The sequence below is a fragment of the Chiloscyllium punctatum genome, unplaced genomic scaffold (genome assembly GCF_047496795.1).
Source record: "Chiloscyllium punctatum isolate Juve2018m unplaced genomic scaffold, sChiPun1.3 scaffold_596, whole genome shotgun sequence".
Classification (NCBI taxonomy): domain Eukaryota; kingdom Metazoa; phylum Chordata; class Chondrichthyes; order Orectolobiformes; family Hemiscylliidae; genus Chiloscyllium; species Chiloscyllium punctatum.
The window spans coordinates 1-17500 of record NW_027310330.1 but is presented as its reverse complement, the minus strand read 5'-3'; the positions used below and the strand labels follow the sequence as shown (position 1 = coordinate 17500).

Below are 17500 nucleotides of genomic sequence, written 5' to 3'. Positions count from 1 at the left end.
ACACACACACACTCACTCAGACACGCACACACTCACACTCTCTCTCTCTCACACACACACACTCACTCAGACACGCACACTCATTCTCTCATTCAGACACACACAATGAGACACACGCTCACTCCCACTCAGACACACACTCAGACACAGACACAGACACACTCACTCTCTCACACAGACACACTCACTCTCTCACTCAGACACAGACACAGACACACTCACTCTCTCACTCAGACAGACACACTCACTCACTCACTCTCTCACTCAGACAGAGACACTCACTCACTCACTCTCTCACTCAGACAGACACAGACACACTCACTCTCTCTCAGAGACACTCACTCACTCACTCTCTCACTCAGACAGAGACACTCACTCACTCACTCTCTCACTCAGACAGAGACACAGACACACTCACTCTCTCTCAGACAGAGACACTCACTCACTCTCTCACTCAGACAGAGACACTCACTCACTCACTCTCTCACTCAGACAGAGACACAGACACACTCACTCTCTCTCAGACATAGACACTCACTCACTCACTCTCTCTCAGACTGAGACACTCACTCACTCACTCTCTCACTCAGACAGAGACACAGACACACTCACTCTCTCTCTCAGACAGAGACACTCACTCACTCACTCTCTCACTCAGACAGAGACACAGACACACTCACTCTCTCTCAGACTGAGACACTCACTCACTCACTCTCTCACTCAGACAGAGACACTCACTCACTCACTCTCTCACTCAGACAGAGACACAGACACACTCACTCTCTCTCAGACATAGACACTCACTCACTCACTCTCTCTCAGACTGAGACACTCACTCACTCACTCTCTCACTCAGACAGAGACACAGACACACTCACTCTCTCTCTCAGACAGAGACACTCACTCACTCACTCTCTCACTCAGACAGAGACACTCACTCACTCACTCTCTCTCAGACAGAGACACTCACTCACTCACTCTCTCACTCAGACAGACACACTCACTCACTCACTCTCTCTCAGACAGAGACACTCACTCACTCACTCTCTCACTCAGACAGAGACACAGACACACTCTCTCACTCAGACAGAGACACTCACTCACTCACTCTCTCACTCAGACACAGACACAGACACACTCACTCTCTCTCAGACAGAGACACTCACTCACTCACTCTCTCATTCAGACACAGAGACACACTCACGTACTCAGACACACACACTCACGTACTCAGACACACACACACTCTCTCACTCAGACACACACACTCACTCTCTCACTCAGACACACACACTCACTCTCTCACTCAGACACACTCACTCTCTCACTCAGACACACTCACTCTCTCACTCAGACACACACACTCACTCTCTCACTCAGACACACACACTCACTCTCTCACTCACACACACACTCACTCTCTCACTCAGACACACACTCACTCTCTCACTCAGACAGACACACTCACTCTCACTCACACACTCTCTCACTCAGACACACTCACTCTCACTCAGACACACTCACTCTCTCACACTCTCACTCAGACACACTCACTCTCTCACACTCTCTCACTCAGAGACACACTCACTCTCTCACTCAGACACAGAGACACACAGACACACTCACTCTCTCACTCAGACACACTCACTGTCTCACTCACACTGTCTCACTCAGACACACTCACTCTCTCACTCAGAGACACACTCACTCTCTCACTCAGACACACTCACTCTCTCACTCAGACACAGAGACACACAGACACACTCACTCTCTCACTCAGACACACTCACTGTCTCACTCACACTGTCTCACTCAGACACACTCACTCTCTCACTCAGAGACACACTCACTCTCTCACTCAGACACACTCACTCTCTCACTCAGACACAGAGACACACAGACACACTCACTCTCTCACTCAGACACACTCACTCACTCACTCACACTCTCTCACTCAGACACACACTCTCTCACACTCTCTCACTCAGACACAGAGACACACTCACTCTCTCGCACTCTCTCACTCAGAGACACACTCACTCTCTCACTCAGACACACTCACTCTCTCGCACTCTCTCACTCAGAGACACACTCACTCTCTCACTCAGACACACTCACTCTCTCACTCAGACACACTCACTCTCTCACACTCTCTCACTCAGACACAGAGACACACTCACTCTCTCACACTCTCTCACTCAGACACACTCACTCTCTCACACTCTCTCACTCAGAGACACACTCACTCTCTCACTCAGACACAGAGACACACAGACACACAGACACACTCACTCTCTCACTCAGACACACTCACTGTCTCACTCACACTGTCTCACTCAGACACACTCACTCTCTCACTCAGAGACACACTCACTCTCTCACTCAGAGACACACTCACTCTCTCACTCAGACACACTCACTCTCTCGCACTCTCTCACTCAGAGACACACTCACTCTCTCACTCAGACACACTCACTCTCTCACTCAGACACAGAGACACACAGACACACTCACTCTCTCACTCAGACACACTCACTCACTCAGACACACACTCTCTCACACTCTCTCACTCAGACACACTCACTCTCTCGCACTCTCTCACTCAGAGACACACTCACTCTCTCACTCAGACACAGAGACACACAGACACACTCACTCTCTCACTCAGACACACTCACTGTCTCACACTCTCTCACTCAGACACACTCACTCTCTCGCACTCTCTCACTCAGAGACACACTCACTCTCTCACTCAGACACAGAGACACACAGACACACTCACTCTCTCACTCAGACAGACACACTCACTCTCACTCACACATTCTCTTACTCAGACACACTCACTCTCTCACTCAGACACAGAGACACACACTCTCTCACTCAGACACACTCACTCTCTCACACTCTCTCACTCAGACACACACTCTGTCACTCACTCTCACTCAGACACACACACACTCACTCACTCTCTCACTCAGACACTGAGACACACTCACTCACACTCTCTCACTCAGAGACACACACACACTCTCACTCACTGTCCCACTCACAGAGACACACACACTCAGACACACTCACTCATAGTCTCTCTCACTCTCACACAGACACACACTCACTGTCACTCACACTCTCTCATTCAACACACTCTCTCACTCAGACACAGACACACACGACACACTCACTCATTCTCTCTCAGTCAGACACACTCACACTCTCTCAGACACACACTCACTCATTCCCACTCTCTCCCACTCAGACACACACTCCACTCTCACTCAGACACACTCACTCACACTCTCACACCCATTCACACACTCATCACGCACAGACTCACATGCTTGCACACTCACTCACAATCAGTCAAACACTCACAGGTGAGGTGCCGGAAGACTGGAGGTTGGCAACTGTGGTGCCACTGTTTAAGAAGGGCAGTAAAGACAAGCCAGGGAACTATAGGCCAGTGAGCCTGACCTCGGTGGTGGGCAAGTTGTTGGAGGGAATCCTGAGGGACAGGATGTACATGTGTTTGGAAAGGCAAGGACTGATTAGGGATAGTCAACATGGCTTTGTGTGTGGGAAATCACGTCTCACAAACTTGATCGAGTTTTTTGAAGAAGTAACAAAGAGGATTGATGAGGGCAGAGCAGTAGATGTGATCTATATGGGCTTCAGTAAGGCATTTGACAAGGTTCCCCATGGGAGACTGATTAGCAAGGTTAGATCTCATGGAATACAGGGGGAACTAGCCATTTGGATACAGAACTGGCTCAAAGGTAGAAGACAGAGGGTGGTGGTGGAGGGTTGTTTTTCAGACTGGAGGCCTGTGACCAGTGGAGTGCCACAAGGATCGGTGCTGGGTCCTCTACTTTTTGTCATTTATATAAATGATTTGGATGTGAACATAAGAGGTACAGTTAGTAAGTTTGCAGATGACACCAAAATTGGAGGTGTAGTGGACAGCGAAGAGGGTTACCTCAGATTACAACAGGATCTGGACCAGATGGGCCAATGGGCTGAGAAGTGGCAGATGGAGTTTAATTCAGATAAATGTGAGGTGCTGCATTTTGGGAAAGCAAATCTTAGCAGGACTTATACACTTAATGGTAAGGTCCTGGGGAGTGTTGCTGAACAAAGAGACCTTGGAGTGCAGATTCATAGCTCCTTGAAAGTTGAGTCGCAGGTAGATAGGATAGTGAAGAAGGTGTTTGGTATGCTTTCCTTTATTGGTCAGAGTATTGAGTACAGGAGTTGGGAGGTCATGTTGTGGCTGTACAGGACATTGGTTAGGCCACTGTTGGAATATTGCGTGCAATTCTGGTCTCCTTCTTATCGGAAAGATGTTGTGAAACTTGAAAGGGTTCAGAAAAGATTTACAAGGATGTTGCCAGGGTTGGAGGATCTGAGCTACAGGAAGAGGCTGAACAGGCTGGGGCTGTTTTCCCTGGAGCGTCGGAGGCTGAGGGGTGACCTTATAGAGGTTTATAAAATTATGAGGGGCATGGATAGGATAAAGAGACAAAATCTTTTCCCTGGGATGGGGGAGTCCAGAACTAGAGGGGCATAGGTTTAGGGCGAGAGGGGAAAGATATAAAAGAGACCAAAGGGGCAACTTTTTCACACAGAGGGTGGTACGTGTATGGAATGAGCTGCCAGAGGATGTGGTGGAGGCTGGTACAATGACAACATTGAAGAGGCATTTGGATGGGGATATGAATAGGAAGGGTTTGGAGGGATATGGGCCGGGTGCTGGCAGGTGGGACTAGATTGGGTTGGGATATCTGGGTCAGCATGGACGGGTTGGGCCGAAGGGTCTGTTTCCATCCACCCACCCACACACACATCCACTCACTCACTCTCACACTCAGTCACACACACAGTCACTCACACTCACTCACTCCCTCACATAGTCTGAACCACAGGGACACACTCACACACTCCCTCCTTTTCCCAGAGAGTAATGTCCACACTGACCCTTGGGCAGTCATCCCTCTCTCCAGACTGCCCCTGGCTCAGGGCTGTTGGAGATGTCCCCTACGCCTCTCAGAGATGTTCTTAACACAATAACAGCTGTTCCCTGACACTCTCACCTCCACCCTCTGGGCCTGGGGGACAGCTGGGATCATTGGCACTGAAGTGAGGACCAACCTGAGGTTATGGGGGTGACTGGGGGAGAGGGGAATGGGAGAGCAAATTCTAGGAGGAGTTCGTGATTGGAGAATAACAGACAGCACACCCTGATAGTTGACATCGCTGCTTGTAAAAATACGGAAATCAGAATTCCACTGACACTGAAACATGAAGAAATACAGCCAGCGTTGGCAGAGCCCACAGTGGTACAGAGATTCATTTAAACACAGCACATGAGACACTCAACCCAGCTCCCAGCACAGACACAAATATCTCACCCTCAGTGTGTCCCAACCTTTCCGAACATCAGCGTTTGATTCCAAACTCACCCTCAACAATTCCGAACCACCCAACTGCCCACTGTCCCCCCCATCAAACACTCCCAGGGACAGGGACAGCACGGGGTTAGATACAGAGTAAAACTCTCTCTACACTGTCCCCCCCATCAAACACTCCCAGGGACAGGGACAGCACGGGGTTAGATACAGAGTAAAGCTCCCTCTACACTGTCCCCCATCAAACACCCCAGGGACAGGGACAGCACGGGGTTAGATACAGGGGAAAGCTACCTCTACACTGTCCCCCCCATCAAACACTCCCAGGGACAGGGACAGCACGGGGTTAGATACAGAGTAAAACTCTCTCTACACTGTCCCCCCCATCAAACACTCCCAGGGACAGGGACAGCACGGGGTTAGATACAGAGTAAAGCTCCCTCTACACTGTCCCCCCATCAAACACTCCCAGGACAAGGACAGCACGGGGTTAGATACAGAGTAAAGCTCCCTCTACACTGTCCCCCCCATCAAACACTCCCAGGGACAGGGACAGCACGGGGTTAGATACAGAGTAAAGCTCCCTCTACACTGTGCCCCCATCAAACACTCCCAGGGACAGGGACAGCACGGGGTTAGATACAGAGTAAAGCTCCCTCTACACTGTCCCCCCATCAAACACTCCCCAGGACAGGGACAGCACGGGGTTAGATACAGAGTAAAGCTCTCTCTACATTGTCCCCCCATCAAACACTCCCAGGACAGGGACAGCACGGGGTTAGATACAGAGTAAAGCTCTCTCTACACTGTCCCCCCATCAAACACTCCCAGGACAGGGACAGCACGGGGTTCGATACAGAGTAAAGCTCCCTCTACACTGCCCCCCATCAAACACTCCCAGGACAGGGACAGCACGGGGTTAGATACAGAGTAAAGCTCCCTCTACACTGTCCCCCCCATCAAACACTCCCCAGGGACAGGGACAGCACGGGTTTAGATACAGAGTAAAGCCCTCTCTACACTGTCCCCCATCAAACACTCCCAGGGACAGGGACAGCACGGGGTTAGATACAGAGTAAAGCTCCCTCTACACTGTCCCCCCCATCAAACACTCCCCAGGGACAGGGACAGCATGGGGTTAGATACAGAGTAAAGCTCCCTCTACACTGTCCCCCCCATCAAACACTCCCCAGGGACAGGGACAGCATGGGGTTAGATACAGAGTAAAGCTCCCTCTACACTGTCCCCCATCAAACACTCCCAGGGACAGGGACAGCACGGGGTTAGATACAGAGTAAAGCTCCCTCTACACTGTCCCCCCCATCAAACACTCCCCAGGGACAGGGACAGCACGGGGTTAGATACAGAGTAAAGCTCCCTCTACACTGTTCCCCCATCAAACACTCCCAGGACAGGGACAGCACGGGGTTCGATACAGAGTAAAGCTCCCTCTACACTGCCCCCCATCAAACACTCCCAGGACAGGGACAGCACGGGGTTAGATACAGAGTAAAGCTCTCTCTACACTGTCCCCCCATCAAACACTCCCAGGGACAGGGACAGCACGGGTTTAGATACAAAGTAAAGCTCCCTCTACACTGTCCCCCATCAAACACTCCCAGGGACAGGGACAGCACGGGGTTAGATACAGAGTAAAGCTCCCTCTACACTGTCCCCCCCATCAAACACTCCCCAGGGACAGGGACAGCACGGGTTTAGATACAGAGTAAAGCTCCCTCTACACTGTCCCCCATCAAACACTCCCAGGGACAGGGACAGCACGGGGTTAGATACAGAGTAAAGCTCCCTCTACACTGTCCCCCCCATCAAACACTCCCCAGGGACAGGGACAGCATGGGGTTAGATACAGAGTAAAGCTCCCTCTACACTGTCCCCCATCAAACACTCCCAGGGACAGGGACAGCACGGGGTTAGATACAGAGTAAAGCTTCCTCTACACTGTCCCCCCCATCAAACACTCCCCAGGGACAGGGACAGCACGGGGTTAGATACAGAGTAAAGCTCCCTCTACACTGTCCCCCCCATCAAACACTCCCCAGGACAGGGACAGCACGGGGTTAGATACAGAGTAAAGCTCTCTCTACACTGTCCCCCATCAAACACTCCCAGGGACAGGGACAGCACGGGGTTAGATACAGAGTAAAGCTTCCTCTACACTGTCCCCCATCAAACACTCCCCAGGACAGGGACAGCACGGGGTTAGATACAGAGTAAAGATCCCTCTACACTGTCCCCCCATCAAACACGGAGATGGGGATTGGCAGAATTCCTGGGAATTCCTTGTCGATTGGATCCAGGCGGAATGGGGAATGATGTTGATGGGTGGGTGGGTGTTGTGGGTCCCCTGAACGCTGCTGGATCCGTCCCCTCGCCTCAGTGCAGTGTGATCGGATTATCATCTGGATCCTGTCTCGGTGCCCTCTTCCTGAAGTGCAGTGAGGTTCATGGGAGGGGCTGATGGTCCTCAGTGTGTCCCCCTCGAGTGTCCGTACTGAGGGTCAGGGTTCCCTCACCTCGCCTCCACCTCACTGACAGCTCGGCAGATTCACCTCCAGAAAAACATTCAGCTCAATGAGGACGGAGAAACACAGGAAGACAGCGTAAAGCAGCAAAGCTCCCACTCCCAGTCTCCGGTTCAACTTCCAGCCATTCCAGTGAATTCCCAAAACCTGGAAAAGAGAGGGACTACAACTGAGACACAGAGAGAGACAGAGAGAGAGAGAGAGAGAGAGAGAGGGAGGGAGGGAGAGAGAGAGGGAGGGAGGGAGATAGGGAGAGTCTGTGAGACAGAGAAAGAGAGGGACACACAGACTCATCCAATGAAGGAAGGAGCAACATGGGGGAATGTAGGGAGGACTCTGTGTGTGTGTGTGTGTGTGTGGGGGGGTGTGTGGGTGTGTGTGTGTGGGTGTGTGTGTGTGGGTGTGTCTGTGTGTGTGTGTCTGTGTGTGTGTGTCTGTCTGTCTGTCTGCCTCTGTGTGTGTGTGTGTGTGTGTCTGTGTGTGTGTGTGTGTGTCTGTATCTGTGTGTGTGTGTGTGTCTGTATCTGTGTGTGTGTGTGTGTCTGTGTGTGTGTGTGTCTGTGTGTGTTTGCGTCTGTGTCTGTGTCTGTGTGTCCGTGTGTGTGTGTGTGGGTGGGTGGGTGTGTGTAGGCGTGTGTTGGGTGGATGGGTGTGAGTAGGTGTGTGTAGGTGGGGTGTGAGTAGGTGTGTGGGTGTGAGTAGGTTTGTGTGTGTGGGTGGGTGTGAGTAGGGGTGTGTGGGTTGGTGTGAGGTGTGTGTGTGTGGGTGGGTGTGAGTAGGTGTGTGGGTGGGTGTGAGTAGGTGTGTGGGTGGGTGGGTGTGAGTAGGTGTGTGTGTGTGTGTGGGTGTGAGTAGGTTTGTGTGTGTGGGTGGGTGCGAGTAGGGGTGTGTGGGTTGGTGTGAGTAGGTGTGTGGGTGGGTGTGAGTAGGTGTGTGGGTGGGTGTGAGTAGGTGTGTGGGTGGGTGGGTGTGAGTAGGTGTGTGGGTGGGTGTGAGTAGGTGTGTGGGTGGGTGGGTGTGAGTAGGTGTGTGCATGTGGGTGGGTCGGTGAGTGAGTAGGTGTGTGTGTGTGGGTGAGTATGTGTAGGTGTGTTTGTGTGGGTAGGTATGTGAAGGTGTGTGTGTGGGTGGGTGTGAGTAGGTGTGTCTGTGGGTGTGTGTGGGAAGGTGTGAGTAGGTGTGTGTGTGGGTGGGTGGGTGTGAGTAGGTGTGTGTGTGGGTGGGTGTGTGGGGGTGTGTGTAGGTGTGTGTGGGTGGGTGTGAGTAGGTGTGGGGTTGGGTGGATGGGTGTGAGTAGGTGTGTGTGTGTGTGTGGGTGGGTGTGAGTAGGTGTGTGTGGGTGGGTGTGAGTAGGTGTGTGTGGGTGGGTGGGTGTGAGTAGGTGTGTGGGTGGGTGGGTGTGAGTAGGTGTGGGTGGGTGGGTGTGTGTGCGGGTGGGTGTGAGTAAGTGTGTGTGTGGGTGGGTGTGTGTGTGTAGGTGTGTGTGTGGGTGTGTGTGTGTGTGTAGGTGTGTGTGTGGGTGGGTGGGTGTGTGTGAGTAGGTGTGTGTGTGGGTGGGTGTGTGTGAGTAGGTGTGTGTGTGGGTGGGTGTGTGTGAGTAGGTGTGTGTATTTGTATGTGTATGTGTGGGTGTGTGGGTGTGAGTAGGTGTGTGGGTGTGAGTAGGTGTGTGTGTGGGTGGGTGTGAGTAGGTGTGGGTGGGTGGGTGTGTGTGCGGGTGGGTGTAAGTGTGTGTGTGGGTGGGTGTGTGTGAGTAGGTGTGTGTGTGGGTGGGTGGGTGTGAGTAGGTGTGTGTATTTGTATGTGTATGTGTGGGTGTGTGGGTGTGAGTAGGTGTGTGGGTGTGAGTAGGTGTGTGTGTGGGTGGGTGTGAGTAGGTGTGGGTGGGTGGGTGTGTGTGCGGGTGGGTGTGAGTAAGTGTGTGTGTGGGTGGGTGTGTGTGTGTAGGTGTGTGTGTGGGTGGGTGGGTGTGAGTAGGTGTGTGTATTTGTATGTGTATGTGTGGGTGGGTGGGTGTGATTAGGTTTGTGAGTGGGTGGGTGTAGGTGTGTGTGTGGATGGGTGTGAGCGTGTGTGTGTGGGTGGGTTGGTGTGAGTAGGTGGGTGTGACTAGGTGTGTGTATGTGGGTGTGTGGGTGTGAGTAGGTGTGTGGGTGTGAGTACGTGTGTGTGTGGGTGAGCGTGAGTAGGTGTGTGTGTGGGTGGGTGGGTATGAGTAGGTGTGTGGGTGGGTGGGTGTGAGTAGGTGGGTGGGTGTGATTAGGTTTGTGGGTGGGTGTGAGCATGTGTGTGTGGGTGGGTGGTTGTGAGTAGGTGTGTGGGTGGGTGGATGGGTGTGAGTAGGTGTGTGGGTGGGTGGGTGGGTGTGTGTAGGTGTGTGTGTGTGGGTGGGTGGGTGTGTGTAGGTGTGTGTGTGTGGGTGGGTGTGAGTAGGTGTGTGTGGGTGGGTGTGAGCATGTGTGTGTGGGTGGGTGGGTGTGAGTAGGTGTGTGTGTGGGTGGATGGGTGTGAGTAGGTGTGTGTGTGGGTGGGTGGGTGTGTGTAGGTGTGTGTGTGTGGGTGGGTGTGAGTAGGTGTGGGTGTGTGAGAGGGTGGGTGTGAATAGGAGTGTGTGTGTGGGTGTGTGTGTGTGAGTAGGAGTGTGTGAGTAGGTGTGTGGGTGGATGGGTGTGAGTAGGTGTGTGTGTGAGAGTACTCACACGCACAGACACACTGTACTCACACACACAGTGCTCACATACAGCAACACACACACCACACACACACAGACTCACACACAGACACACACACACAGACACAAACACACACACACAGACTCACACACAGACACACACACACAGACACAAACACACACACACACACACACACACACACAGAGGCACACACACACCACAGACACACACAGACACACACACACTCACACATACAGACACAAACACATACACACACACACAAACCACAGACACACACAGACACACACACACACACACAGAGGCACACACACACCACACCACACACACACAGACACACACACACTCACACATACAGACACACACACACTCACACACACAGACACAAACACACACACACTCACACACACAGACAAACTCAATGACCATGCAGAAAGAAGGGGTAAGATAATTGGCACTCACCATCAGGGAGACCGAGGCAAGAAGCAGAATCACAGAATAAACAATCCCCTTACTGTTTATGACCACCTGCCAGCAAGAGATACAGATTACAGTTCAGTAATGAGGGAGTGGGCACTGTCAGAGGGTCAGTGCTGAGGGATGTGGGCACTGTCGGAGGGTCAGTGCTGAGGGAGTGGGCACTGTCGGAGGGTCAGTGCTGAGGGAGTGGGCACTGTCGGAGGGTCAGTGCTGAGGGAGTGGGCACTGTCGGAGGGTCAGTGCTGAGGGAGTGGGCACTGTCGGAGGGTCAGTGCTGAGGGAGTGGGCACTGTCGGAGGGTCAGTGCTGAGGGAGTGGGCACTGTCAGAGGGTCAGTGCTAAGGGAGTGGGCACAGTCGGAGGGTCAGTGCTTGAGGGAGTGGGCACTGTCGGAGGGTCAGTGGTGAGGGAGAAGGAACTGTTGGAGGGTCAGCGCTGAGGGAGTGGGCACTGTCTGGGGGTCAGTGCTGAGGGAGTGGGCACTGTCGGAGGGTCAGTGCTGAGGGAGCAGGCACTGTCAGAGGGTCAGTGCTGAGGGAGTGGGCACTGTCGGAGGGTCAGTGCTCAGGGAGCGGGCACTGTCGGAGAGTCAGTGCTGAGGGAGTGGGCACTGTCGGAGGGTCAGTGCTGAGGGAGTGGACACTGTCAGAGGGTCAGTGCTGAGGGAGTGGGCACAGTCGGAGATCAGTGCTGAGGGTGTGGGCACTGTCGGAGGGTCAGTGCTGAGGGAGTGGTCATTATCAGAGTCAGTGCTGAGGGAGTGGGCACTGTCGGAGGGTCAGTGCTGAGGGAGTGGGCACTGTTGGAGGGTCAGTGCTGAGGGAGCGGGCACTGTCGGAGGGTCAGTGCTGAGGGTGTGGGCACTGTTGGAGGGTCAGCGCTGAGGGAGCGGGCACTGTCGGAGGGTCAGTGATGAGGGAGTGGGCACTGTCGGAGGGTCAGTGCTGAGGGAGTGGGCACTGTCGGAGGGTCAGTGCTGAGGGAGTGGGCACTGTTGGAGGGTCAGTGCTGAGGGAGCGGGCACTGTCGGAGGGTCAGTGCTGAGGGTGTGGGCACTGTTGGAGGGTCAGCGCTGAGGGAGCGGGCACTGTCGGAGGGTCAGTGATGAGGGAGTGGGCACTGTCGAAGGGTCAGTGCTGAGAGAGCGCGCACTGTCAGAGGGTCAGTGCTGAGGGAGTGGGCACTGTCCGAAGGGTCAGTGCTGAGGGAGTGGGCACTGTCGGAGGGTCAGTGCTGAGGGTGTGGGCACTGTCGGAGGGTCAGTGCTGAGGGCGCGGGCACTGTCGGAGGGTCAGTGCTGAAGGTGTGGGCAATGTCAGAGGGTCAGTGCTTGTGGGAGTGGGCACTGTCGGAGGGGTCAGTGCTGAGGGAGTGGGCACTGTCGGAGGGTCAGCGCTGAGGGAGTGGGCACTGTCGGAGGGTCAGCGCTGAGGGAGTGGGCACTGCCGGAGGGTCAGCGCTGAGGGAGTGGGCACTGTCGGAGGGTCAGTGCTGAGGGAGTGGGCACTGTCGGAGGGTCAGTGCTGAGGGAGCGTGCAGTGTCGGAGGGTCAGTGCTGATGGAGTGAGCACTGTCGGACGGTCAGCGCTGAGGGAGTGGGCACTGTCGGAGAGTCAGTGCTGAAGGTGTGGGCAATGTCAGAGGGTCAGTGCTTGAGGGAGTGGGCACTGTCGGAGGGTCAGTGCTGAGGGAGTGGGCACTGTCGGAGGGTCAGTGCTGAGGGAGTGGGCACTGTCGGAGGGTCAGTGCTGAGGGAGTGGGCACTGTCGGAGGGTCAGTGCTGAGGGAGTGGGCACTGTCGGAGAGTCAGCGCTGAGGGAGTGGGCACTGTCGGAGGGTCAGTGCTGAGGGAGCAGGCACTGTCGGAGGGTCAGTGCTGAGGGAGTGGGCACTGTCGGAGGGTCAGTGCTGAGGGAGTGGGGCAGTGTCGGAGGGTCAGTGCTGAGGGTGTGGGCACTGTCGGAGGGTCAGTGCTGAGGGAGTGGTCATTATCAGAGTCAGTGCTGAGGGAGTGGGCACTGTCGGAGGGTCAGTGCTGAGGGAGTGGGCATTGTCAGAGGGTCAGTGCTGAGGGAGTGGGCACTGTCGGAGGGTCAGCGCTGAGGGAGCGGGCACTGTCGGAGGGTCAGTGCTGAGGGAGTGCCGCACTGTCGGAGGGTCAGTGCTGAGGGCGCGGGCACTGTGGGAGGGGTCAGTGCTGAGGGTGTGGGCACTGTTGGAGGGTCAGTGCTGAGGGAGTGGGCACTGTCGGAGGATCAGTGCTGAGGAAGTGGGTGCTGTTGGAGGGTCAGTGCTGGGGGAGTGGGCACTGTCGGAGGGTCAGTGCTGAGGGCGCGGGCACTGTTGGAGGGTCAGTGCTGAGGGAGTGGGCACTTCCGGAGGGTCAGTGCTGAGGGAGCGGGCACTGTCGGAGGGTCAGTGCTGAGGGAGCGGGCACTGTCGGAGGGTCAGTGCTGAGGGAGCGCCACACTGTCGGCGGGTCAGTGGTGAGGGAGCGGGCACTGATGAGGGAGTGGGCACTGTCGGAGGGTCAGTGATGAGGGAGTGGGCATTGTCAGAGGGTCAGTGCTGAGGGAGTGGGCACTGTTGGGGAGTCAGTGCTGAGGGAGTGGGCACTGTTGGACGGTCAGTGCTGAGGGAGTGGGCACTGTCCGAGGGTCAGTGCTGAGGGAGTGGGCACTGTCCGAGGGTCAGTGCTGAGGGAGTGGACACTGTCGGAGAGTCAGTGCTGAGGGAGTGGGCACTGTCGGAGGGTCAGTGCTGAGGGAGTGCCGCACTGTTGGAGGGTCAGTGCTGAGGGAGTGGGCACTGTCGGAGGATCAGTGCTGAGGGAGTGGGTGCTGTTGGAGGGTCAGTGCTGGGGGAGTGGGCACTGTCGGAGGGTCAGTGCTGAGGGAGTGGGCACTGTCGGAGGGTCAGTGCTGAGGGAGTGGGCACTGGCGGACGGTCAGTGCTGAGGGAGTGGGCATTATCAGAGTCAGTGCTGAGGGAGTGGGCACTGTCGGAGGGTCAGTGCTGAGGGAGTGGGCACTGTCGGAGGGTCAGTGCTGAGGGAGTGGGCACTGTCGGAGGGTCAGTGCTGAGGGAGTGCCGCACTGTCGGAGGGTCAGTGCTGAGGGAGTGGGCACTGTCGGGGGGTCAGTGCTGAGGGAGTGGGCACTGTCGGAGAGTCAGTGCTGAGGGACTGGGCATTGTCGGAGGGTCAGTGCTGAGGGAGTGGGCACTGTCGGAGGGTCAGTGCTGAGGGAGGGGGCACTGTCGGAGGGTCAGTGCTGAGGGAGTGCCGCACTGTCGGAGGGTCAGTGCTGAGGGAGTGGGCACTGTCAGAGGGTCAGTGCTGAGGGAGGGGGCACTGTCGGAGGGTCAGTGCTGAGGGGACACTCTGAGTGGTGCTAGAGCCTGCACTTCCGGAGGGATACCCAGACCCCTTGGAAAGGGTGCAGAGGGAGATCGGCCGGAATGGGAGCTGGGAGGAGGGTCCGCACCGAACGCGGAGAGAGAGAGAGAGAGAGACGCTGGAACCGTCCCCCTCGGAGCGGGGAAGGTTCGGTTGGAGATGGAATCGAGGCGTTCGGAATCGGGAAGGGGGCGGTGGGGGAGAGACCGCTCCCAGAGGCGGGAGGGTCTGTCACCGGAGAGACACGGGATGGATGGGAATCGGGAACAGATCCCGAGGGAGGGAGGGAGGGAGGGGGATGTTTAATTTGAGGCAGTGAAGTTGTTGTGTCCTGGAGAGCGTATCAGGGGAAGCGGATTCAACAGGAATTTTCAAAAGGTGTGGAAAAGTCAGGGGGATATCGGGAAAGGATGAATTCACAGGGAGCTGTGGGGGCTGGGGGTGGTGGGGGGGGGGGGGGGGGGGGGGGGGGGGTGGGGGGAGTGGGGACAAAACGAGGAGTCGTTTCAAAGGGCCAGCTCGGGAGAGATGGGCTGTGCGGCTGGTCTGTGTGCTGGGAGATTCTGGGATAGTTTTCGGGGACTCACCACCGAGCCATAGTTCAACACCAGGGTCCTCAGCATCCAAGGAGCTCCGAGACCAAGCAGAATGTCAAATACATTACTGCCGATGGGAATTCGAGACAGCCATATCCCCCATCCCTGCAAGAGATAGGCAGGAGATTCCACCCAGTTCCACCAGATCTGACGGGTCGGATCACCTGTCATTCAAAAACACCCCACTATCGCACATCCTCCACAACATTACCATCCACTCCAGGACAGGGAGATCCCATCCCAACTCCTCCCTCTCCCTCACACACACCCCTGTATCACGGGAGGTCTCTCTAATCCTCCCTCTCTCCCTCACACTCTCCTGTATCACGGGAGGTCTCTCTAACCCTCTCTCCCTCACACACTCCTGTATCTGGGGAGGTCTCTCTAACCCTCTCTCTCTCACACACTCCTGTATCTGGGGAGGTCTCTCTAACCCTCTCTCTCTCACACACTCCTGTATCTGGGGAGGTCTCTCTAACCCTCTCTCTCTCTCACACACTCCTGTATCTGGGGAGGTCTCCCTAACCCTCTCTCTCACACACACCCCTGTATCTGGGGAGGTCTCTCTAACCCTCTCTCCCTCACACTCTCCTGTATCTGGGGAGGTCTCTCTAACCCCCACACACACACACTCCTGTATCTGGGGAGGTCTCTCTAACCCTCTCCCTCTCCCTCACACACTCCTGTATCTGGGGAGGTCTCTCTAACCCTCTCTCCCTCACACACTCCTGTATCTGGGGAGGTCTCTCTAACCCTCTCTCTCTCTCTCACACGCTCCTGTATCTGGGGAGGTCTCTCTCACCCTCTCTCCCTCACACACTCCTGTATCTGGGGGAGGTCTCTCTCACCCTCTCTCTCTCACACACTCCTGTATCTGGGGAGGTCTCTCTAACCCTCTCTCCCTCACACACTCCTGTATCTGGGGAGGTCTCTTTAACCCTCACTCTCTCTCTCACACTCTCCTGTATCTGGGGAGGTCTCTTTAACCCTCACTCTCTCGCTCACACACTCTCCTGTATCTGGGGAGGTCTCTTTAACCCTCTCTCCCTCACACACTCCTGTATCTGGGGAGGTCTCTCTCACCCTCTCTCTCTCACACACTCCTGTATCTGGGGAGGTCTCTCTAACCCTCTCTCCCTCACACACTCCTGTATCTGGGGAGGTCTCTTAACCCTCACTCTCTCTCTCACACTCTCCTGTATCTGGGAAGTCTCTTTAACCCTCACTCTCTCTCTCACACACTCCTGTATCTGGGGAGGTCTCTCTAACCCTCTCTCCCTCACACACTCCTGTATCTGGGGAGGTCTCCCTAACCCTCTCTGTCCTTCACACACTCCTGTATCTGGGGAGGTCTCTCTAACCCTCTCTCTCTCTCACACTCCAGTATCTGGGGAGGTCTCTCTAACCTCTCTCCTCATACCCCTGTATCTGGGGAGGTCTCTCTAACCCTCTCTCTCTCTCACACACTCCTGTATCTGGGAGGTCTCTCTAAACCTCTCTCCCTCACACACTCCTGTATCTGGGAGGTCTCTCTAACCCTCTCTCCCTCACACACTCCTGTATCTGGGGAGGTCTCTCTAACCCTCTCTCCCTCACACACTCCTGTATCTGGGGAGGTCTCTCTAACCCTCTCTCCCTCACACACTCCTGTATCTGGGGAGGTCTCTCTAACCCTCTCTCTCCCTCACACACTCCTGTATCTGGGGAGGTCTCTCTAACCCTCTCTCTCCCTCACACACACTCCTGTATCTGGGGAGGTCTCTCTAACCCTGGCTCTCCTCCTCACACACTCCTGTATCTGGGGAGGTCTCTCTAACCCTCTCTCCCTCACACACTCCTGTATCTGGGGAGGTCTCTCTAACCCTCTCTCTCCCTCACACACTCCTGTATCTGGGGAGGTCTCTCTAACCCTCTCTCCCTCACACACTCCTGTATCTGGGGAGGTCTCTCTAACCCTCTCTCCCTCACACACTCCTGTATCTGGGGAGGTCTCTCTAACCCTCTCTCTCCCTCACACACTCCTGTATCTGGGGAGGTCTCTCTAACCCCTCTCTCCCTCACACACTCCTGTATCTGGGGAGGTCTCTCTAACCCCTCTCTCCCTCACACACACTCCTGTATCTGGGGAGGTCTCTCTAACCCTCTCTCCCTCACACACTCCTGTATCTGGGGAGGTCTCTCTAACCCTCTCTCCCTCACACACTCCTGTATCTGGGGAGGTCTCTCTAACCCTCTCTCCCTCACACACTCCTGTATCTGGGGAGGTCTCTCTAACCCTCTCTCCCTCACACTCTCCTGTATCTGGGGAGGTCTCTTTAACCCTCGACTCTCTCTCTCACACTCTCCTGTATCTGGGGAGGTCTCTTTAACCCTCACTCTCTCGCTCACCACA

At 55.2% G+C, this 17500-nt stretch overlaps 1 long non-coding RNA gene across 1 annotated transcript; it reads right to left on the bottom strand.

The window, feature by feature from the left end:
- Positions 1–7326: 7326 nt before the first annotated feature.
- LOC140473423 (uncharacterized) lies at positions 7327–15211 on the bottom strand. Its single transcript, XR_011958329.1, has 3 exons — positions 15100–15211; positions 11098–11163; positions 7327–8092 (listed from the first exon to the last, which is right to left on the bottom strand). It is a non-coding gene; the product is annotated as an uncharacterized lncRNA (long non-coding RNA).
- Positions 15212–17500: the final 2289 nt, after the last annotated feature.